At 31.5% G+C, this 24,212-nt stretch overlaps 2 protein-coding genes across 2 annotated transcripts in view; one reads left to right on the forward strand and one right to left on the reverse strand.

Annotated features, from left to right (window-relative positions):
* Nrg (Neuroglian) overlaps positions 1–727 on the reverse strand; it is a 114,392-nt gene extending 113,665 nt beyond the window's left edge. The window contains exon 1 of the mRNA XM_072545831.1: positions 615–727. The gene's annotated coding sequence lies outside the window, so the exon portion shown is untranslated. The remainder of the gene's footprint in view (positions 1–614) is intronic.
* bib (MIP channel family protein big brain) overlaps positions 1–24,212 on the forward strand; it is an 83,453-nt gene that overhangs the window by 14,150 nt on the left and 45,091 nt on the right. The gene's annotated exons all lie outside the window — the stretch shown is intronic.

A 24,212-nucleotide genomic window follows, 5' to 3' on the forward strand; every position in this document is an offset into this window, starting at 1 on the left:
CCTTTTTCAAACTGTGTTTTAATAAGAAATTTAATAAAATGTTTAAAGTTTTTTTAATATCCCTTAAAGATGAACACTTGAATAATAATCGATTGCGATCTACAGAATACCTCTAAAGTGACTGTTTGGGTAAGTACAGTTGTTTAAATAATCGCCCTCTGGGATAAACAAATTGAATAACTTATAAATTATTTGGTCGATCTGTTTGAAATTTGACAAACTTAAATAACTCATTGACTGCCACAATTATGAGTACCTATATTACATATCATTATGCAAAAAACCAAGTTATTAACATTTACAAATTACTACAAAAATAAGGATTTGTTGTAATTATCTCGGTCAATTGTTTATGTACATATTTTAATTGGAAAACTCTCAAAATAAAGAACTTTTATGATCTACAACTTTTATTTGAACCATTTTTCTTTATCATGTATAAGAAACATTTTATAGCCAAAAACCTTTTTCCATTTTTTTTAAATTGTTAAAAAAAATACGTACGTCTTCACGGATTTTTCATCAGCTACCACTTGTATACCTTTTAGAACTTTCAAATGCCTGTATAAGATTTCACCTTTTTTTCTTCATTTACATAAACGCAGCATATGTACCTGACTTGTCTTTTCCAACAATATTATTGTTTCCTTAGTTTTGTTTGATGAAATACACAAACTCACGCAAAAATATCTAAAACTAAATCTCACAATACAAATTTACTTCCGTCCGAATCGTTCAACAACCTGAACTAAACTATTCATACAATTTGTAATTATTGTTTGAACTTAGTTTATTTTTGTTGTGCTAATTTTAACTTTTTAGTTATTTTAAACTATCCGAGGTGAATAAATTATCGATAGTGAGAAGCCAAATTTGTTTTTGCTCTGAGAGAATTGAACTTTTTTCAAAACAAATTACAAGAATTATTCACGTTTTGAATTGAGTACTATCTCACTATTATATTGCGGTCTCATTGTGTTCATCATCTGTGTTAAGTTGATATATATATATATATATATATATATATATATATATATATATATATATATATATATATATATATTGTGACAATTGGGGTTTATAGAAAATAATTTATAAGTTATATACTACATAATATTAGATATTTGGTTGTTTTAAATAAGTTATATACTAGAGAATTTTATAAAAATTATTTATGTGAGGGCATTTTAAGAAATTAGCATATAATAATTGTAAAAAGTTGTATTTTAGTAGTTATGATTTTGTAGATATTTTTAAGTGAGCCATGTGACTAGGCAACACACTATACCCTCCATTCCTAAGTGTCATTTTAAGAATTTTACGAATATAAGTGGGGTTATATTGTTTGAAATGTGTATTTTATTAAATTAGAGTGTTAGTTACTAATTTGAATGTTTATTCTGATCTGAAAAGCCTAAATGTCAACAAAATTATTAATAGAAAAGAATGGAATTCTCTGGATCTCCAGAGATGGCCATGTTTGCGAAATGGTTTGTTCCAGAAAATTCAGACATGTATGAAATAGAATTACATAGAACATGATATCTTACGAGATGGTTCTGGAATATCCGAAAGATATAAATACCCGTGATTTGGATTCAAGATGGCAGTTTTTGGAAGTTTTTAGTCAGAAGTCAGGCCAGTTCATTATGAAAGTTAGTAGAGTGAAGTAAATTGTTCAGAATTTTCAAGAAGTCAGTCAGAAAAGTTTAGTAAGAAATATGAAAGTTAGTTGGAGTCAGTGAATCAGGTACAAATAGTCAAATTGTTTAATATAGTGAGTTAAATGAAGATTAAAAATTATGCATATAATTTAATGCACATTTATAATTATACACAAATAATTATTGAAGATTAAAAAAAGTATATTGGAAGAAATTAAATTATATTATGGTTGGAGATTAGTATAAATCAACTTATAATAATTGGATATTGGTATATTGAAAAGAAGAATAAATATAAATGCTGTTTGCTGGTTTGGTTGGTGGTGTATAAATGCTGGTGAAGAAAACTATATCTTAAATTGGTAGAAGCTGATAATTGAAAAAAGTAATTTCACAAAAAAACAAGGATAACTGAAGTACGAAGACATTCAGTGGTGATTAGAATCTATATACTTAGTGGAAAACAGTTCATTTAGGCATTCAGTGAAAGAAAGGTACAAAATTTTGTTAATATAATTTAGTTAGTGTCATAACAATTTCAATTTTGAAGATAGTTTTGTTTAAATTTTAGATTGTCTATAGAATTTAATTAGTTTTATAAGAATATCAATTAGATAGTTTATTTTAAATTTACATTGGCTAGGTTAGATATATATATGTGTGTTTCATAATAGTTATAATAAAGATAATTTAAAAAAAGTACTTACAAGCTAATTCTTTGAGAACCGCGATAAAAACCCTGTATATTATATTATTAAAAATACTCATTGCTCATCATTCAAACAAAAAACACATCATAACAATATATATATATATATATATATATATATATATATATATATATATATATATATATGTATGTGTGTGTGTACAGCATTATACTATAAATACTGGTGAAGTAATTGACAGTGAAGAAGAAATATGTGGAGAATATGAAGAATAAGCCTTTAGATTCTTCATATATTACAGTTTCCAATTTTTCTCTGTTTTCATGGTTGTTTCTAACCCTATGATATGTTTGTGTTGTTAACTTTTCAGGTTTTATTGTCACGTATATTTTTGATATCTTTTCTTGTATACATGTTCTTTTTTCTGTCTGTATTTAGATGTTCATGGCATTCTTACTTATACTGACACGTACTAAAAACCACGTTTTAAAATAAGCCATCATCATCGTTCAATCTCTTCGAATTGTGGTTTACGCTTTCGCTTAATATACTATTCTGATGTGAATTAGTCCTTTTTCTTTATCTTCTGATTGTAATTCTTTTTGTGTTCGGACTGATTTCACTATATCTCTCTATTCCTTCCTATTTCTGCATTTCTCTTTCCATTGTTTTATTTTCATATTTCTTCTTGGTATATTATGTATGGTTCTATTTCTTCACTGGTAGCGATCATCTGTTACAGTATACTGTTTGTTGAGAAGCTTTTTCGTAATGTCTGCTCATCGCTGTGAAAATCTGCTGCGTTGGCGTTGACTCCAAGGCCTTTCTTAGACCACCAACCGCTCCATCTTATGATTGCTTCGATGGTTATGATCAACGAACTTTAAAATTTTGGAGTAAACAGTACTAGAGAGACTTTGATTGGGTTTAATTTCATGTCGATTCTTTGACTGTCCATGTCTCTCGTGCATAGTAAAATATGGAAAAGCCAGAGTTGAAATAAGTTTCTTCTTTTTTGTCATAGTAATGCGACGATCACGCCATACCTCGTTTAGTTTAGTCATTGCTGCCCTTGTTATTTGTATGCGTCTTTGAATTTCGGGTTCACAACTGCCTGTGTTGTTAACTAGAACTCCAATATATAGCGATCAATAACTATGATTTTGTTTTTGTTTTCTGGAGTACAGGCTAAAAGTGTAGTGCCGTCTGTAACCGTCTGCAACCATCCAAAACTCTGCGCATTATGAACTCTGTATAGATGTTAAATAAGTAAGATAAAACGTATCCTACTCCAAACTGCATTCGTCAAATAGGTTTCGTCCATTCAAATATATGGTAGATTATCTTGATACAGTTTGCTAATAAGGTGAGTCAAGTGTTTGGGTACACCCATTGTCGTCAGTATGTTCCATAGTTTGTTCCTTCTAACATTATCAAAGGCCTTTGTATAATCAACAAAACATTCTAATATCAGGATCTGATATTCTCTGGATTTTTCTATGACGTTTCTTACATTAAGGATTTTTTCTCTGTTACCTCTGCCCTTCCCAGCCTGCTGCTCAGGTGCTATTTTTCAACTTATGAAGTGTGATAATAGAGCAAGTAGTCTATAGTTGTTACAATTATTTGTTGGATCTTTCTTATGTAGAGGTATGATTATGGTTATGGATAATCCTAGACCAGACGCATGTGTGCCAGATTTCATTACCAATCGATGTAATATTCTCAGTCCACATATCGGAAGATGCTTCAAGGCATACGCGGTAATGAAATTGCAGCCTGCTTCTTTTTTAACTTAAATCTTTGTGACCATCGAACGATCCATCAGGGTCAGGGTGATAATGATGATTAGTGTCTGCGAGAGGAGTGTGATGTGTCCCTGTTGAAGGAGAGTGGCAAGTGGACGCCTGACTTTCAGGTACATGCGGGGTGTCCGCGGGCATCCCATCCATATCGGCGTATAAAGACTTACAATACGCCCTCCAAACATCTATAACATTGTCCAAATCCGTATGTTACATTGCCTTGATAGACCAAGATTTCTGCTTAAATTTACGTGTGAGTAGGCTGACTTATCGAAGAGTTCTTTCGTGTTATTTGTGTCGGCATTTTGTTGAATTTCTCAGCAGATTTTCTCTATAATTTCTTTCTATAATCATTTTTTCTCAAAATGATATATATTTATTAATTTTATTTTAAAAATATTCAAAATGGATTTATAAATTTTCAGAACGTTTTCAGTACTATCGGACCATCATCAGTGAAAAACCTAGAAATAAGTATTAAAAATTTAAACAAATGGGTAAAATTTTGACAGTTAATTTAAACATGTAGTAAATACTAACGTCTATTATATTAGTTGAAACTAGTCACATAACGAGGTCACATTTATTATGATACTAGGTCCATGTTAAAGGATTACATTTTTAAGAGAAGAAGACACAAGAAGTTTTTACTTCATAGTTAGATTTTTAAAACTATGGTATACACCTAACTACTGGGGTTTTCCCTTTTAAATTTTAGCTCTAGATAGCTGTGGGTACTTGAAATTAGTGATTTAATTACTCTCACTATATTTTCGTTTTTTTTTCTACTCTTTTTCTACTCCTTTATTTATTTTTAACCTTATTTCTCTAATGAGTGATGTCAGGTCCTATTATTGATCTTATTATTTGCCTTTCAAGTCTTTTTTTATACTTTTTTTGCTTTGTTTATCTTAATTTTTGTCTTTTTGCTTAGTTTTCTATTTGTATGCATCTTTTCGTTTCTTGGGGAAGACGTGGTTTCCCGTTACCATTCTTTATTTTTCAGTTGTTCTCATAGTCACTCCCAGGTAGTTGAATGTGGTCACTTTTTCAAATTTGCAATTATCTGCCAAAAAAAGTAAAATGTAAAAAACTATGAGCGTATTACTTACATTACAGGCAAATAATTAGATTCATAATAACTGGCCTAGTAATATTGCTGATTTTCTTAAAATATCTCAAAATGTTTCCGGTTTAAGTCATTTTATTCTATAGCTTTACAAAAGATAAGTAATAACTATCAAATAAATGTGAAAAGAATACATTTGATATAGTTAATAACATCAATCATATGTATTACTATTCAGCTCAATAGATTGGAATAAACTATGGGATAGTAGTAGATCGAATTAAATATACCACAAAAATTAATTAAATAAACACTGACATTGCATTGTAGTTAAAGGGAAAATGCAAATAGGAGGTGAAAATCTAAATAATTTAGTATTGACAAGGAGGCAGCTTACCACTTGGATGGAATAATTAAGAACATAGGTAAAAAAGAAGGTTACCTTAATAAAATAATTTGCTATAACTATATGAGACTAACTACATTAAAGAAAAGAGAGATTTTTAAATGAAAAGAAACATAGATATCAAAAAATTTATAAAATAATCTTATTTGTTCTTACTGTTTACTTAACATTTCGCTGTCATCATTAGAAAATTTTAAATATTACTACTAAGACTCGCTCAATACCTTTTAAACTTTTTTTATTAAATAAACTTTAAATTTTTTTTATTTGAATAAATCTGAATGCCTTTTTCGTCACCCTGTAAAGAAGAGGGCGAGCAGAAGCGGAGGAATGTATATCGCAACAGCTGAAAAGAGCAGGTGGTATCTAAAATGCAGTGCATCTTGGCTTTCCTTGGCAGATGGTATTAGTTATACTAAGAGTTTTTTTGTCCACGGACAGCCCAGCCAATGATGCACACGATTCTTTCGACTTCACTAGAGGGATTCGGGGCTGGATTTCAGATATAGATAAAAATTCTCTCGTTTCGTTATTAAAACCGATAATTGCAGGATGTATTTTTTTTATATCAATACAACTTTATACACGAAACGCGGGTGTTAAATTTTTTATGAAATCTTGTTTGTTTTGTTAAATATATGTATAATTGACCGAATAAAATATTTTACTTGGTTGCTGTGGTAAGATGTTCACTTTTCAATATAAATTGAAGATTGTGAAGATTTGTAATAAATGTATTTGTAGATTTGTTATCGTAAAATAAACAAAATTTCTTAAAACTAGATACCGGGATAAAAAAAAATGAGAGAATGCTATGTCCAAAAATGGATATCTGATTAAGGATCGGAAATGTACTTATGAGAATTTTTGTAATGCAGTAAAACCGGTTGACGGTTATTAAATAGGAACAATATTCTTCAAACACCTATAATCAACACAAAGTATCATATTTCTACCTATAACAATCTTAAAAAGTGCAAAAAATATTTATTTACTATAAAACGTTTCTTATATATTCTAGAGAAAAATGGTTCAAATGACAGTTGTAGATCATAAACACCTTTTATTTTGAGGGTTTCCAAATTAAAATAAATAAATAGTTGACCGAAATAATTGCAAAAACCAAAAAAAAATCCACAAGGAAACTAAGTTCCTGTAGTTGGCTGTATACCATATATTAAAAAATTTTTCAATAAAATCCTTTATAAAAAGGTATATAAAAAACCCAGTTGGGCTATGTTAAATTGACAAAACGTTTTCGGAATAAGTATTTCATCGTCAGTGTCAGGTTAATACATGAATGTAGCCACTAAATATGGGGGTAAAAACCCTTTAAAAATTACTAAATGAAATTTAGTTTACATTATGTCTAGTGAAACTAGCTAACATAGTATTTAAAAATCGTTATGGCACTTCTAAGGCTTCGACATCTTCATTTTTATGGCTAGAAATTCTGGAAGAACAATTTAAAAAGAGCCCACTTTGGACCTAATTTTTTAAAATGTTATAAATGAATGTTATAAATGATTCACTAGGGTAAAAGCATTTTTTTGATTCTTTGCTGAGTTCTGAAATTTCTGTTAACTTCCGAAAAACTTCTCAGTATATACTTACTCATTACTCATACAGGACAATTAAACCAAAATGTTGGAATAGTAGCACAACAAGGCAGTTTAAAAAGATATTTAATTGCAAAGAGTATATACACTCTTGAATCTGGTCAGTGTAAGTTTCTTTTATCCACTTAAATTCACAAAACAACAGTCTCACAAAGTTTGAGAGTTCATTTCCTTCGCACAAAAGGTACTGATTCTTGTGTGGAGAAGGTCCGACGTAAGCTTGATATGAAATAAACTAAGACTATCAGTCTACTTCAATTTAAATATATTTTGGTGAGATCTGTTGATAGCGTAATTAACAAATGAGCACTGATTTCTGAGTGGTACAATAACAGCCGAACAAGAGGTAAAATAAAAAATACAAGCAAGTCATTGACATGACAACATTGTTATTTTGTCTCTTTTATATTAGGTTAAGTTAGCCGCCAAACTATCACTTATTAGTTTAAAGGTGAGTTCACGTTCATTCTTCTCTGATACCATATAGAGTGGCCCAAAAGTCTTTAAACGGCCAATTATCTCGTAAATTGCTAGTCATAATTGTACAAAATTTGAGGTACACCTATTTTGGGATACGGAGATTCCATATTTAATATTTGCAATAAGATTCCAATAATGACTGAATATACAGGGTGATGAATTTGAAAAACCAAAGTTACTAATAATATAAGAGAAACGGCAAATCTGGCATTCGTATCGGTATATTAAGCCGAATTTGAATTCTCATTATATTTTCCATTGTATTAAGTTCCAGTACAATTAAATCAAACCATAATTTTCCCGAACTTTCTTTGGCTCTCAGAAGATAGTTCCTAATAAATAATGTTTGCCAGTATGCAATTTTTATTGTATTCACACAATATTAAAATTATACATTTGAAAAATTCTTATTCCTTAATTGTTTTCATTTTTGCTTTCAAATGAAAAATATCCAAGCTCTGCTTAAATATATTATATACAGGGTGTTTCAAAAAGGTGTGTCATAAATTAAATCACGCATTCCGGGGACAAAAATAAATTGATTGAATCCAACTTACCTTAGTACAAAAGTGTACACAAAAAAAGTTACAGCCCTTTGAAGTTACAAAATAAAAATTGTTTTTTTGCCTTATCTCCTAAACTACTTAACAATTTATAATAAAAAGTGGATACGTTACTTTTTTGTTTTGAATGCATTTTTCATACAAAAGAAACAACAAAATCTAAGCGCACAGAAAAATTTTAAGGGGGGTGTGCAGTCCTAAATCCCCCCAAACTTTTGAGTACGTTCAAATCAAATGAATTTTGTGGCATCATTAGTTTAACACATTATTTTTAAAAAATTTTTGCCTCGTATCACTTTTTTCAAGAAAAAGTTTTTATTGAGTTACGGCCCTTTGCATTAACCTTTAAAAAATTACGTGCAAGTAAATAAATGGCTTAAAGGAATTAACAAGTACAAAAATGTCTATAACCTCTATAAATATGATATTACAATAAATGTACAAAATGACCCCCATTTTCTTCAATACACATTCGGTATTGTTTTAATAAGGATAACTGAATGCGCTGAAAAATCATATTTTTCTGACGAAATTGATTTGCAGCTTCAATTATTCTAACCTTCAATTGTTGTTCGTCCTCTATTGTTACAGAATACACTTTCTCTTTTATAAACCCCCAAAAGCAAAAGTCCATGGGGTTAAGACCTGGACTTCTGGGTGGCCAAGAAATAGGTGCGTCACGACCCCTTCCAATCCACCGACCAGGATACTGCCTGCAAAGGTATTCCCGGACTTCATTACTGTAATGCGGTGGGGCGACATCTTGTAGAAACCACATATTTTGCCTTATTGCAATATTCACTTCTTCCAAATACTCTTGTAAATCGTTTGCCAAGAACTGCAAATAATTATCACCATTTAAATTGTTGGGAAGAAATACTGGGCCTATTAGATTGTTATCCACGATTCCTGCCCAAACATTAACTTTGAAAGTCCTTTGGTGATGAGTCGTTTTTTGGCGTGAGGATTTTCTTCGGCCCAAATGTGCTCGTTATGATGGTTTGTTATTCCATTTCTACTGAAGGTAGCCTCGTCGGTAAACAAAATATTTCTTATAAAATTAACATTTCGAGTGTTTTCCTTTCGAATTTTTTTCCTTTCCATTCGAAATCCAATCCTTTTAGGATAATCTTCAACCAATAACTTAACACTTAACCGTTGTTAAGTGATAGGATTTAAGCAGCTGATCCTTCAAACGTCTCCAACTCCTTCGGCGAGGAACATTTAGTTGAGCAGCTTTTACCGTTGTACTTGTTCCAGGGACTTCTTCAATGATTTCTAAAATGTCTTCATCAGTTGCATCCATTATTGGACGACCATTATTGCCAGCAACTTGCGGTTGTAATGTACTCGTTTCCCGTAAACGACGATCAATGGTCAGAAATAATCGTCTATCGGGTGTATTTCGATTGGGGTATTTTACTGCATATCGCCTTGCGCATGCTGCACTATTTCCTTGACATTCACCTACAATATTTCCGATAGTTTATTGAAATCATAATTTAATCTGATCCAACTTACCCAAAGTTAAATACATATCTGCCATTTCCTGAAATGTGTAGGCCATTATAATATCAAAATTTTTAATATCAATCTTTTTCACACAAGTGATAAGAGGCAAAAAAGTTTTAAAAATAATGTTTTAAACTAATGATGCCACAAAATTCATTTGATTTGAACGTACTCAAATTTTCTGTGCGCTTAGATTTTGTTGTTTCTTTTGTATGAAAAATGCTTTCAGAACAAGAAAGTAACGTGTCCATTTTTATTACAAAATGTCAAGTAGTTTAGGAGATAGTGCAAAAAAACAATTTTTATTTTGTAACTTCAAAGGGCTGTAACTTTTTTGTGTACACTTTTGTACTAAGGTAAGTTTTCAATCAATTTATTTTTGTCCCCGGAATGCGTGATTTAATTTATGACATACCTTTTTGAAACACCCCGTATATTAGACTGAATAAACAGGACTATAATACACCTACTACACCAACAGTAAAGAAACTTTCCCGCGATTTTTCGATGGGATAAAACTACGAGATTCGCCCTAAGTTCTAAAGCTTCGCAAAAATATTGAGGGTGTTTCCGCAATCCCCTAATGAGTAGCCCTATATAGATAACAATTTAAAAATCTGGAACAACCAAATACCCCTCCTAGATAACTGCAGCAGCCCATGTTACTGAACAAGTTTTTAAGTGGGGTTAAATCATATAACCACACTATTGTATTCGAATTATTCTTTATTGTCACACATCCACCGCAATGCTTATTATCATAAAAAGGGCTCCAAACAGGGACGGCTTCATAGGCGAGCCTGTTTACCCCTATAAGCAGAGCATACACCGACTAAATTTTAACAAACAACTTATAACAAAAAACAATTTCCCGAATCGCTTCGAGTAAAGTTTTTTTAGACGTATCTCATTGAAGTAAATACTTTTTCAAAGTTATTTGTTAATATCAATTTTCGGCCCACTTAGAAAAATAAAAAAAATACATTTGAACTTGAAAAAATATATAGAATTGAAAAAAAAATAATTGGTGTAGTAAAAATGCAAAAAAATAATTTAGTCCGTATATTCCGTTTCTAAGCGTCTTTTTAGGGGTAAACCGCTCGCGTATTGTATATGCTCATTAAGTAATTAGAGAATTTTTGAAACCTACTGAAACTTCTGTTATAAAGGGCGATGTCAGAAACAATTCCGTAGTCTGTGCAAGAGTAAATTTTTTGAAATATGCATTTTTTGATTCAGATTGTTGCGAATCATAAGGTACATGACTATAAAATATAGCCATAAAATTATAAAAGTACATTGGATGAGCTTAAATTTAAACTTTTACAAGGTTAATTTGGATCAATTGTTATTGCACAATTAGCGCTTTTATTATTCAACAAAATGGAATTTTATTAAACCGCATCAGTCCATTTGTTGCTAAGATATAATAATTTGTTTATCCGAAGACAAAGTACAAAGCTATAACTTTTTGAAAAAAAAAATTGCAAAGACCTAATCTAAGTTTTATTTTCTTCTTAAAGACTGTAGATCACTATAGTGTAAAACAAAACCTAAAAAATATCAAGATTGGTTCATTTTTCACCGAGATTTTAGAAATTCTTCCGAGCTCCGATTTGAAGTACCGAATTTAATTTTCTTGAACTCCGCATCGCACGTCGGCCGGAGACAGATTTCTTTCAGAACTTTGACTACGCCGTGACTTCACAGAAGGTCAACTTTATTATTCATTTTTGATAAAAAAAAAGCGTATTTTTTAAGTATCATAAATATTCCTTGAACATATAAGTCATTAAGTATGAAATGCCGCCTATTTCGTTTTTTCATCATCATCATATAACGGGGGTCCTACGGCGATTGCCGCTTCCCGCATTTCAGCCTCCATCTTTTCCTATCTCTCCAATCTCCCTCTTCTAAGCCTCTAGATTGCATTGTTTTTGTAATTTCTCTTCTCCAGGAATTTGGTGGTCTTCCCCTTTTCCTTCTTTCTGGCGGAACATACATTAAGGCTTTCTTTGGCCACCGTTCCTCCTCCATTCTCATCACGTGACCATACCATTGTAATTGCCTTCCTTGTATTCTATCTGAAAGAGTATCTCTAATTCCTGTACGGTTTCGTATTTCCTCATTCCTGATTCTTTCCATTCTCGATACTCGACATGACCTTCTAAGATAATCCATTTCCACAACGTCTACTTTATCTCGTTCATTCTTTGTCATCGTCCAACATTCGGCACCATATGTGGTAATTGGTTCTACAATTGCTCTGTATACGCGAAGTTTGGTATGCATCTTTATTTTATTAGACCACAGTAATGAATTCAGTATTCGGATGCATTTTTTCCCTTGGGTTATTCGGTTTTGTACATCTATCTTAACTCTGCCATCTGCTGATATGATGCTTCCTAGATATTTATACTGGTTGCAGCCTTTTATGACTGCGTTTTCAAGCCTCAGATCTGTGGTATTTCCTCCAATTTTTAAATATTCTGTTTTGCTTATATTTACAGTAAGCCCCCATTTGGCATATTCCTCAAATAATTTTCGATTCATATAATTTATATCTTCCTCATCGGTTGCAACCACCACCTGATCATCTGCAAACAACAATGTATACAGAGTTTCTTGTCCCACTTCGATGCCCATAAATCTACATTTATTTCTCCAATTCCTCAATGCTTCTTGGACGTATATTTTAAAGAGTGTCGGTGACAAACAGCATCCTTGCTTTAGGCCTTTAGTGACTTTAAATTCATTTGAGGTTCTGGTTCCAATTTTTACACAACTAACTGCATTTTCGTACAATTTATATATCGCTCGGATATACGTCGAATCCAATCCGGACCTTTTGAGGACCTCAAACATTTTCTTTAACGGGACACTATCATATGCTTTCTCAAGGTCTATAAATACCAAATGGGTCTCTCTACTTCTTTCGACACGCTTTTCAATTATTTGTCGTAGGATAAATATATTATCAAGGCAGGATCTCCCGGTACGAAAGCCGCTTTGTTCTTCAATATCTTGTATCTGTCTTTCAACTCTCTTCTTTAATATTCTGCCGTACAACCGGCCCACAGAGCTCGTCACACTAATACCTCTATAATTGGAACAGTCTCTTTTATTCCCTCTCTTATATATGGAGCTTATATAAGATTTATTCCAATCTTTAGGAATTTCCTGGTCTCCACACATACATTTATTGAAAAGGTCTACTATTAATTCTAAAAGTGCAGTCGGCCCATATTTAACCAGCTCTATGGGAATGTCTCCAGGCCCTGCGGCTTTTCCGTTTTTAACCTCTTTTAAGGTTTCCGTCAATTCAGATAATGTTATTATAGGGATTTCCTGTCTTTCGTCTCTGTTGTCTATTATTTCCCTTATCTTTTCCCATCTGTACTCTACTCTATCCTCTTTCAGCAGTTTCGTATAATATTCTTCCCATTCATTTAACTTTATGAGAGAAATGTTGTCTTCATTTTTCTCATTTTTCCTAAACTGTTTTAATGTTTTCCAAGCTTGCGCCACTTTTGTTCCACCCATAAATCTGTCCAGTTCATCACACTTAGCCTCCCAGTTTATATTTTTCGCCTTATCCACGTCTTTTTTAACTTCTCTATTCCATTTAGCGTATATTTCTCTGTCTTGAGGATCTTTGGATTGAAGCCATATGTGATATGCTTGTTTTTTCTTGAGAACTTTCTCTTCTAGTTCCGTTGACAACCATTCAGGTTTTCCTTTTTTCCGATTTTCAACTTTTCCCAGTGCTTCATTTGCCGCTTCATGAATATATTTTTTAATTACCTCATACAGACTTTCAGGGTCTAAGTCCTTTGTTTCTATATTTTTTATTTTCTGAGCTATTCTAATTTTATATAAGAACTTTGTCGAATCTTGTTTAAAGCTTTCCAGGTTATATTTTATGTTTTCTATGGTTGTTCCTATGTCTGTTACTTCATCATTTTTGTGACTTGATTGTTCTCTCTTAAATGTCACCATTACTTTTACAATAATCATATGGTGGTCACTTCCACATTCTGGCCCTCTAAACACCTTCACGTCCTTCGTTTTTAGTTTAGAATCTTTACGATGAATGAAATAGTCAATTATTGATTTTAAATTCCTGGTAGGCTGCGTCCATGTAAATTTATGTATATTCTTATGGGGGAAGAAACCATTTAATATTTTCAAAGAATGTGCCTCGCAAAAATCTATTAATCTTTGACCATTGTCGTTCAGAATGTCTTCTCCATATCTCCCTATTATTTCACTGTTGGAGCTCTTTCCGGTTCTTGCATTAAGATCACCTAAGATCCAAATTTCTTTCTTCTTATTAATTGTGGCTAGAACAGTTGTTAACTTGTTAAAGTACTCTTCCTTGCTGTCAACCCTTGAGTCATCCGTCAGTGCATATGTTCCAATTACCACTATTTCATGGCCATTTTTCTTAATTTCCATGAGGATAATTCTTTCATCTATTTCTTGCCATGATTTAATACATTTTTTCAGTTTCTGATGTATTGCTATAGACACTCCCCTTTTAGCTCGTTCGCTCTTTTCTACGCCACTATAGAAATGCAGGTATTCGTTTATCTTTTCATTTCCTCCTCCTTTTTTCTTTACTTCAGTTAATACACAGATGTCTAGTTTCATTTTACTCAGTTCACGGAAGACCTCCTCCTGTTTTGTCCTTATTCCTTGTATGTTCCAAGAACCCAAATTCATAATCCATTTTCTTTGCGAATTTCGTTTATAGTTTAATCCGTCCGAATTCCAAGGCTTTTTGCTGAAATTTTTAACTTTGATCATTTTTTCCGAGTATCGAGGAGTTGGCCCGATGCCTCAACCCCCAACTTGGAGGACCAGGGTTTTAAATCAGAGTATCCTTCTCTTAGATAAGTTGCCTTCTCTACGGCTTAGGAGTCCTATCTACCCCACCTATTTCGTTTTTTAATTGTTATAAATAGCAGCGATTTTTTTAAAAACAGGCAATATCGGCTTCTATTGGTCGTGGAAACTTTTTTCTATCGTTACATAGGTTTTAAAGTTGGCAATCACAATTTATAAGTTGCAACCTGCTACGATGTTTAGTGGGCGCTCCAGCTATAAAGGTATATAAAAAAATTAACTATTATTTTAATATAATAAATAAGGGGTAAAACATTTTTTAGGTTTTATTTTACATCCTAGTGATAATGTAAAATATATATGAAATATAAGTCTTTAACAAGAGAATGCGCCTTAGATTGGGCCTCTGCTATTTTTTCTCAAAAAGCTATAGTATTTCCTTTTTTTGTCATGGGCTAAACAAATTATCATATCTTAGCAACAAATATTACAAAATCTCATATTGTTGAAAATTGAAAGGGCTTCAATTTAATGTATTAAAAAATTATTATGCAAGCATTTTTGCAAAAAAATGGCCATTTTGATAAATGCAATTTATGCAATAACAATTAATAAAAATAAAACTTATACAAGCTTAGATTAAAGCATATCTAATGTAATTTTATGATTGTATGATTATATTGTAGAAAGTTACGTACCTTAGGCTTCGCAACAATCTAAATGAAAAAAGCCTATTTACTCCTTCAAAGTCTTATAAATAAATAATAATCAAAGATTTGCTGTTGCACGGACTGGGGATTTTTTCCTACATCGCCCTTTATAACACAAAGTAGGTTTAAAAAACTCACTAATTAGTCCATAAAATCGACCTTTTTTTTTCAACCCTTTCGGACTTATTAATTAGCGAGCCTTATATAATAAAATTCGGTAATTATCAATCTGTTTTATTAAAATTAAATACTTTTGAAGAGTATTTCACAGTTTTTTGATTTGCTACATGATTTGCCTCAATGATGTTCCTCCTGAAAATATTTCACGAAAACTGCCCCCAAGGTAAAATGAATCTTAAATTTTGTAGCGAAATTTCCCCATAATCTATGGAATTTTACGATATCATACTATTATCTCTATCTAATGAATAAATTTTATGGAGCTTTTGCATGACTAACGTGTTTATTTTTCCACGTCTCATCCACTTCGAAAATCCAAACGTCAAAAATAAACGTATTTTCAACTAAAATTGTGGTTAATTAAAATTCTGCAAGAAAATAATTTCAGAACTGTATTTAGCTCAGTGGCGCACCCAGGTTGGGGGGTTTTGGGGGTTAAACCTCCCTTCCAGGACCCTATTCCGACACTGTTAGTCATACATTTTAAGGAAAGCATGGAAGCAACATCATAATAAAAAAAATTTCGGTGACCAACCAAACCCCCCCCAAAGAGGCAAATTCTAGGTGCGCTACTGATTTAGCTGTGGAGTAAATAGTAGTTTGTTGTTTTTAAAATTCTATTTCTGTAATTGTTGAGTAAATAGTAGTTTGTAGTTTTTCATTTTCTTTTCTTAGTTCAGCGTATTTAGGGTGCATTCATACCATCGTTCTGCTCTCGATAAAGGTATCGATATGAGTAGCTTTAAAATATACTCTCCGTTAAAATGAGTAAAATGACCCCACTCCCATAATTTGTTTTTTTTTTCATTTTTTTTACGTTTTACGTGATTAAAAAATATGACTAAGTGCAATTTTAGCCCGCCCACCCCTTTGCCTGCCACTAAAAACGTAATTTTTTCTTTTTTATTTATTTATTTTTTTTTTTTCGGTGAGTTGCAATCAATATAAAATTTTCAAAAAATTTACATGTATAGCTAAAGCTTTCGCAAAACGTGTCTTTTATAGATTCGTATTTTTAGTGTACATAACCTAAAAATGCATTTTTTTTCGAAAACAGCGTAGACTGGACTATTTTTGGAGATGGCAGCAGGTCTAGTTTTCTTTTATTTTGTGTACTTAATCAAAAAATATATCTAATTTTTTCAGATTTTTCAGTCTTGTCTGCCACCTTCAAAAACCAAAAAAACTATTTTTTAAGGGATTTTTAGGATTTTCTCCATTTTATAGACTTCAAAATAGATCAAATCAGCTTATTTGTATAGGTTATATAAAATGTATATTAAATGGACCTTTAGAACATTCAAAAATTAGTCGAAACACCTTTAAACCCCCAAAAACCCAGGTTTTCTTTGTTTTAAAGGGTTTTGCCGGGTTAATCATATTTTAGGCTCTTTTTCATAGACCCGTATGTTGAGTGTACATAACCTAAAATTGCCTTTATAATTCACATAGAACGTAAAAAATAAAATAATTGATTGAGGTTGTATCGATCTCAAAAAATATGATTAACCCTGCAAAAACTTTTAAAACATATTTTTTGGAGTTTAAAGGTGTTTTGCCCAATTTTTGAATGTTCTTAAGGACCCAGTTACTTCAGATTATATTATAACCTATAAAAATACCCTGATTTGATCTACTTTAAAGTCTAAAATTGAGGAGATCTCCAAAAAACCTCTAATAGTTTTTTGGGTTTTGTGGGTGGACCACCTGACGTAAAAATCAGTAAAGATCAGAAATATAGTTTTTGATTAAATACACAAAATATAAAAAAAAATCAAGATCTGTAGCCATCTCCAAAAAAAGTTATACACTTTTTTAAAAAAATACATTTTTAGGTTATATAAACTTAACCTATGGGTCTTCAAAAAATTCACAAGTTTTATAAAAGTCTTAACTATGCGTGTGAATTTTTTGAAATTTTCAAATTAATTGCAACCCACCAAAAAAAATTTAAACGAAAATTAAAATGTAAAAACGACGTTTTTGGGTAGGGGGTGGGTGGAGGGTTAAAATAGTGTAGGCATTTTGCGTATCTTAACAGGGGGTACCCTTTCTATAACATTAACAATTTTTAAAAATCAAACTTTTCTTGTCATAAACGATAGGCGGTATTCAAAAATTTTAAAAGAAGATTTGTCATAGAATTTGTATAGGTTTTGACATTAAAAATTTCGTTGTTTAACCGAATTAATTTCTAACTCATTATTTATTACAAATTTAGTAGTCATATATTGCCAATTGTAGCTTTTATTTTAATATTACTATTTATATATATATATATATATATATATATATATATATATAAATTTCTTTTCTCTATATATATATATATATACATATATATATATATATATACATATATATATATATATATATATATATATATATATATATATATATATATATCAAATAATTGAATTTCACTCCTATTCGTTAGAATTACGAATGAACGAAAATTAAAAAAAAAAAAATTTCTCTACGACTAATATCTAGAGCGGAGTGATGGTATGAACGCACCCTTGTCCTTATAATTAGTTTTATATTAATCTGAATTTCTGATATATTTTCATTGCCAGGAATACAAATCAATATCAAAATTGTCAGATTCATCTACGTACTAGATTCTGGATTTATATAATAACATTTTTGTGTCTTAAAAATATTATCAATTCCAACCAATCATTGAATCTCTTAGTGTTGTAAAACATGTTTGAATTAATGACGCTAGATACATATATCTGAATGCGAAATCAATGAAAAAACTGAAATCAGTCGAGTTGTGGGTGTATAGAAGAAATCTGAAAATATCGTGGACAGAACACTTCACAAATAAAAAGGTGCAGAGAAGGATGAATAAAAAAATGAAAATTTTAAACACAATCAAAACAAGAAAATTGGAATATCTCGGACATATTATACGTGGAGACCGATACACTTGCTCCAACTCATTGTGCAAGGAAAGATCCAAGGAAAGAGAAGCATAGTGAGACGTAGAATATTATGGGAGCGCAACCTGAGAGAATGGTACAGATGTACATCACATGAACTTTTCAGAGCAGCCGTCTCTAAAGTCCGAACAGCTATGATGATTGCCGACCTCCGTCGCGGAGATGGCACTTCAAGAAGATACAATCTGGTCGTTCAGGACCAATCAGCAATTTTAGATTAACAAATAAAGTCAGTTTATTATCTGTCATTTATTAGTGTTCCAAGTATCCTTGCGTTTTAATATATAATACTTCAGCACTGTTGTTCTCTTCTTTGATTCCTCACAAAGCTTACAAAGACATGGGTAGTTGCGATTTTTACAAGCCACTCTTTGATACAGGTATCTACTTACGATACTATACTGACTTCGCAATGAAATCGAAAAATGGAAGAATATAGAGGTCTTTATATTATTCTTTATATTATATTTGGCAGATTTGCTCTTCATGTGTACCCTAAAGAGGCACCTGCCACGAAATGGCCCCAGTTGCTCATCTACTCTTATGTGAAAGCCTGGATTGTACTGCTTCTGGCAATTTTTTGCAAACATTTCGAATATATCGCGGATTGGGGCTAATTTATATATCTCTCTTCGTTCTTGCCTGGTATTTATGTCATCAAATCGCATCAAATTCGATATTTAAGAAAAACGAGTTCAGGGCATCACTACTGAGTATATGGGCTGCTTGAAACAAAAATCGTCATTCCACAGCATCTTTACTGGTTCGCGGTTACTTTTCAGAGCTCCAGCCCAGATTAGTAAACCAATGAATTTGTTTCATGTACATTTTTCCACGAAAAGCCATTTTTATTATTACGGTTTTGTATTGCTAAACTATCCCTTTGGTTTGTGTAAGTGACTTTTCTTTAACAATTTACAACAACACATTACAACAGGTAAATTTACCAACCACAATTTGAAGCAGCAATTCGATCAGTCAAACCAAGAATGCTTCTTATTCGGGACGAAACTTACCTCGTCATTGAAAAATAGTACTGGTCACAATTATTTCGAATACTATTTAATTTCGAAAAGCACGATAACAATAAAAGATTTTTAGAATTCGCAATTTGTCATATGGTACTAAACAATAAAAAAATTACAAAGGATGCTAATGGGGCAATTAGGACAAAAGATAATGAACAATAACAGTATGAAAACGGTCCAAAATTTCAAGAACAAGTAAAAAAGCGATTTGTCAGAATAATAACGCTTTTGGTAGGCTGCATATCATAACAAAATAATTAGCAAGGGAAACAGAAGGAATTCAATACCCAAAATATATCAAACTTTGAACAAAATTGGTGGTCAACTTTGACATACACCCAGTACCAGGTGAGGCGCCAGCGCATTCCACACGCATTTTCGCTCCGTTTTTCGAAAAAATACATGACTCCGTAATTAAAATTTCGATTTTTTTGTTTTTACAACTTACTCCAAAAATACCAAAGAACAATTCCATGAAGCTCGGCTAACTACGACTAAATATATCAAAGAAAATATGCAACGTGGGTTAACCCAGTAACACACAACCAATAACCACAATAATAATGGGTCACCTCAACGCCAAAATTGGAAAGGGTAGCACAAGCAACGTAGTGGGAAATTTTGGATTAGGTAATAGAAATCAAAGAGAAGATAGGTTGATACAATTCTGCCAAGATAATAATATGATTGTTAGAAACACGTTCTTTGAACTACCTAATAGACGTTTATACACATGGATATCGCCAAGAGATAATGAACAACAGATAATGAGAAATCAAATAGATTACAATGATCAAAGAAAGATATCAGAATAGTATTACTGCAGTCAAAACACAACCTGGAGCAGATATAACATCTAACCATAATCTCTTAGTAGCACATATGAAAATTAAAATGAAAAGAATAGAGAAGGCAGCAAAAGAAGACAGAACTGATATAAATGCACTAAGAGATCCAGAAATCAGAGAAAATATTAAAGAAAAAATGAATGGACGTCTAAACACCGCACCGTACAGATTGAAGGGGAATGTAATGAAAAAACATCAACAAAAACTGGGAAAAAATAAAGGCTGACTTAATAGAACCTTCAAAAAAGTATCTACGCAAAACCAAAGAAAAGAAAAAAGATTGGATGACGGACGAAATACTGAACTTGATGAACAAAAGAAGAGTATATAAGGGCAAAAATAAATCATTGTACCAGCAAACACAAAACGAAATACGGCGACAAATTCGAATAGCAAAAGAACATTAGTTAACAGAAAAATGTGATCAAATAGAAATGCTACAAAATAAACATGACAGCTTTAATTTAAACAGGAGAATAAAAGAATTAACTAGAAGACCAGAATACAAACAAAATATACTAGTTGATGAAAAGGGAGACACAGTAATGGATACAGAAAACAAATTGATCGTATGAGCAAACTGTACAGAACAGCTGTTTAAGGACAAACGAGACAAAATAGATAACGAATATTTCGTAGAAGAGACTGAACCAGAAATAACAGAAAGTGAAGTAAAACACACAATTAAAGAAATGAAAATATATCAAAATGATATACATGTTATTGTCGAATTATTTAATATAATATACATAACAGGTATATTACTTAAAGAATGGCTTCTATCAACATTCGTGACTATACCGAAAAAGAAAAACGCCAGAGAATGTTGCGATCACTGTACCATCAGTCTAATGTGCCACATACTAATAGTATTCCTAAAGATTATTCATCGTAGAATATATAAAAAGTTAGAACAAGACATTGGACAAACTCAGTTCGGAATTAGAACCAGAGAAGCATTATATGCAGTAAATGTGCTAATACAGAAATGTTTAGATGTAAAACCACGACATCTACGTCTGCTTCCTAGATTATAACAAGGCATTCGATACAGTGAAACATAATCCGTTAATAAAACTACTGAGAACAAAGAACATCGACACACGGGATATAAGAATAATAAATAATCTGTATTATGAACAAGAAGCTGTCATAAGAATAAATATTTTAAAAACTAATAAAATAAATATCAAAAGAGGTGTTAGACAGGGCTGTGTCTTGTCGCTATCACTGTTTGCTGCATACTGCATACTGAAAAATATTAGATACATTAATCTACACGTAAATAATAAGAAGATAGAACGAGTTCAGAATTATATCTATTTAGGGGCAAACATTAATTAAACAAACGATTATACTAAAGAAATTAGAGTTAGAATAGAAAAGGCTAGAAGTACATACATTCAATAATATGAAACAAATATTATTTTGTAGAGACCTCAGCCTATATCTCAGCTCAGAAAACGAGTACTAAAGGGTTAATGTATTTTCTGTTCTTTTGTATGGCGTGGAGACATGGACTTCAAATAAACAATGTCTCAATAAATTGGAAGCATTTGAAATGTGGACATATCGAAGAATGCTGAAAATCTCCAGGACAGACAGAATAACCAATGAAGAAGTACTAAGAAGAATAGAGGACAGCAGAGAGATACTGGATTTCATCAAAATAAGAAAACTACAATATTTGGGTCATATAACCTTGGTGACGGATATGAATTCCTAAAACTAATAATGCAGGGAAAGATTCAAGGAAAGCGCAGCATAGGTAGAAGAAGAATGTCCTGGCTGAGAATAGTTTGGATGCAGCTCAACTCAACTCTTTCGGGCAGTAGTGTCAAAAGTTAGAATAGCAGTGATGAGTGCCAACGTTCGTCGCGGAGATGGCATGTAAAGAAGAAGAATAAAAGTTAATAATAATTTTCAAAAAAATTTAAATTTTGCAATAATTAACACGTTGCCTGCCGTAGAGGATTTTGTAATACTTTCCGTTCACGCCATAGTCACCGAGACGGCATCACAGTTACATTAAAATTCTCGGTCAAATGGACCTCGCTGGCGTGCAGAGCAATTTTTTTCTCGGTCACATAGACCGAGACGGCAGGCAACGTGTTAAGCAAAAAATTTAAAAAATAACTTTACTAATTCTCATTTAAAAGGATTTTCTATACTTTTTCAATAAAATTGTGTCACTTTTCTTCATATAATAATCACCCTTCACCTTGACTATTTAAAATCAAATACCGATCTTTCATTGTTTATATATTGTTTATAAGTCACAAATGACGTTTAATCTTTTCCATGTTTTGTTTATTGGTAATATTGTTATCACCAAATTTATCCGAAGCAGTTGTTAGATACCTGTATCAAAGAGTGTGACGAAAAATGCATTTTTATGCTAATTTCTCTGGTCTAAATCTACGCAAAATGCTTGTCATAAAAAGTGGCAAAACTAGTAAAATGGAACAGTTTGAAATTTAAAATTATATATAATTTTTCCTCCATAATAACATTTACATGGATTTCTTTATGGTTATTTTAAAATATTTTTCTTATGAAATATTTGCTCAAACCGAACAGATCTCGTTTAAACAGTATTTTCCGGGTTCTATTTTAAAATAAATTTTACATTTACTGTTAAAGTCGCCCCTGCATCCAAGAGAATAAGGACATATTTGCCACTTGTTATTCTCACACTGTTAATTTCATTCGTATGACGATGAAAACACTATACTTGTCTTCGCCCCATTAAAAAACACACAATAAGTGCAATTTGAACAGTTGGTGTTACAGAAATAAATATATCATAGCTCTATGGGAAAACTTCAAACCTGCGATTTCCCCTTTGGACACAAATCACTTCATGCCCCTCTTATGAACGACTTCGCTGGTAGACTTGGTTTTGCCTTTTATTTATTTTTAAACATACATTGTTTTTTATTTATTACTTCTAACTATTTATGTTTTCGGCTATTCTTCCATTGGTGTTTTATTTACTTTCTGTATACATACGATTTAATACAATACAGAATCTTACAATGACAGTTTCTTGGCAAATGATGCTACAATCTCAGAAATAAGTAATAAAATAAAAAGTGCAATAGAGATATAGAAGTATGTAACCGATTCTTAACAGAACTAAGGCCTGGGAAAGAGTATTAAATAAACAAAAATTAATATCGTCAAATTAAATTTTTTATTTATCGTCACATTAATAAACACGGACAGTCAAGTAAGAAAAAAAAGATGAAAAAATCTTATACAGATATTTGTAAGTTCTAAAAGGTATATGAGGCTAGAGCCGTACAGCTGATTTTGCTTTGTTTTTGTTTTAAACATTCTTAAAAAGTACAAATGTCTTTTTTTGCTTATAAAACGATTCTTATGCAGTTAAGAGAAAATTGGTTCAAATAAAAATTGTAGATCTTAAAAAGCTCTTCAATTTGCGAGATTCTAAATTAAAATACATAAAGAATTTACCCAGATAGTTGCAAAAACCCTCAATTTTGCAGTAATTTATAATATGTAATGACATGTATATATATATATATATATATATATATATATATATATATATATATATATATATATATATATATATATGACCTATATCAAAAGACAAACTGAGATATTGCAGCTGACAGTTCTCCCCTCCATTTTCCGTGGCGGTATTTTGCGAGTACCATCATTTTAAAGGGTTATAACTTTTTACTTTTTCACTGTGTATGCAAACTATCGGTTGGATCCTACATTTGTAAATCTGCTTTTACAATTTGTTTAAGTCTCAGCTCTTAATGTTAATAAACAATGAAAATATGGTTTTAAGAAAAAAAAATGCTATCTGGTTTCCTATTGGTCCCAGAA

Source organism: Diabrotica undecimpunctata, chromosome 10 (genome assembly GCF_040954645.1).
Source record: "Diabrotica undecimpunctata isolate CICGRU chromosome 10, icDiaUnde3, whole genome shotgun sequence".
NCBI lineage: Eukaryota > Metazoa > Arthropoda > Insecta > Coleoptera > Chrysomelidae > Diabrotica > Diabrotica undecimpunctata.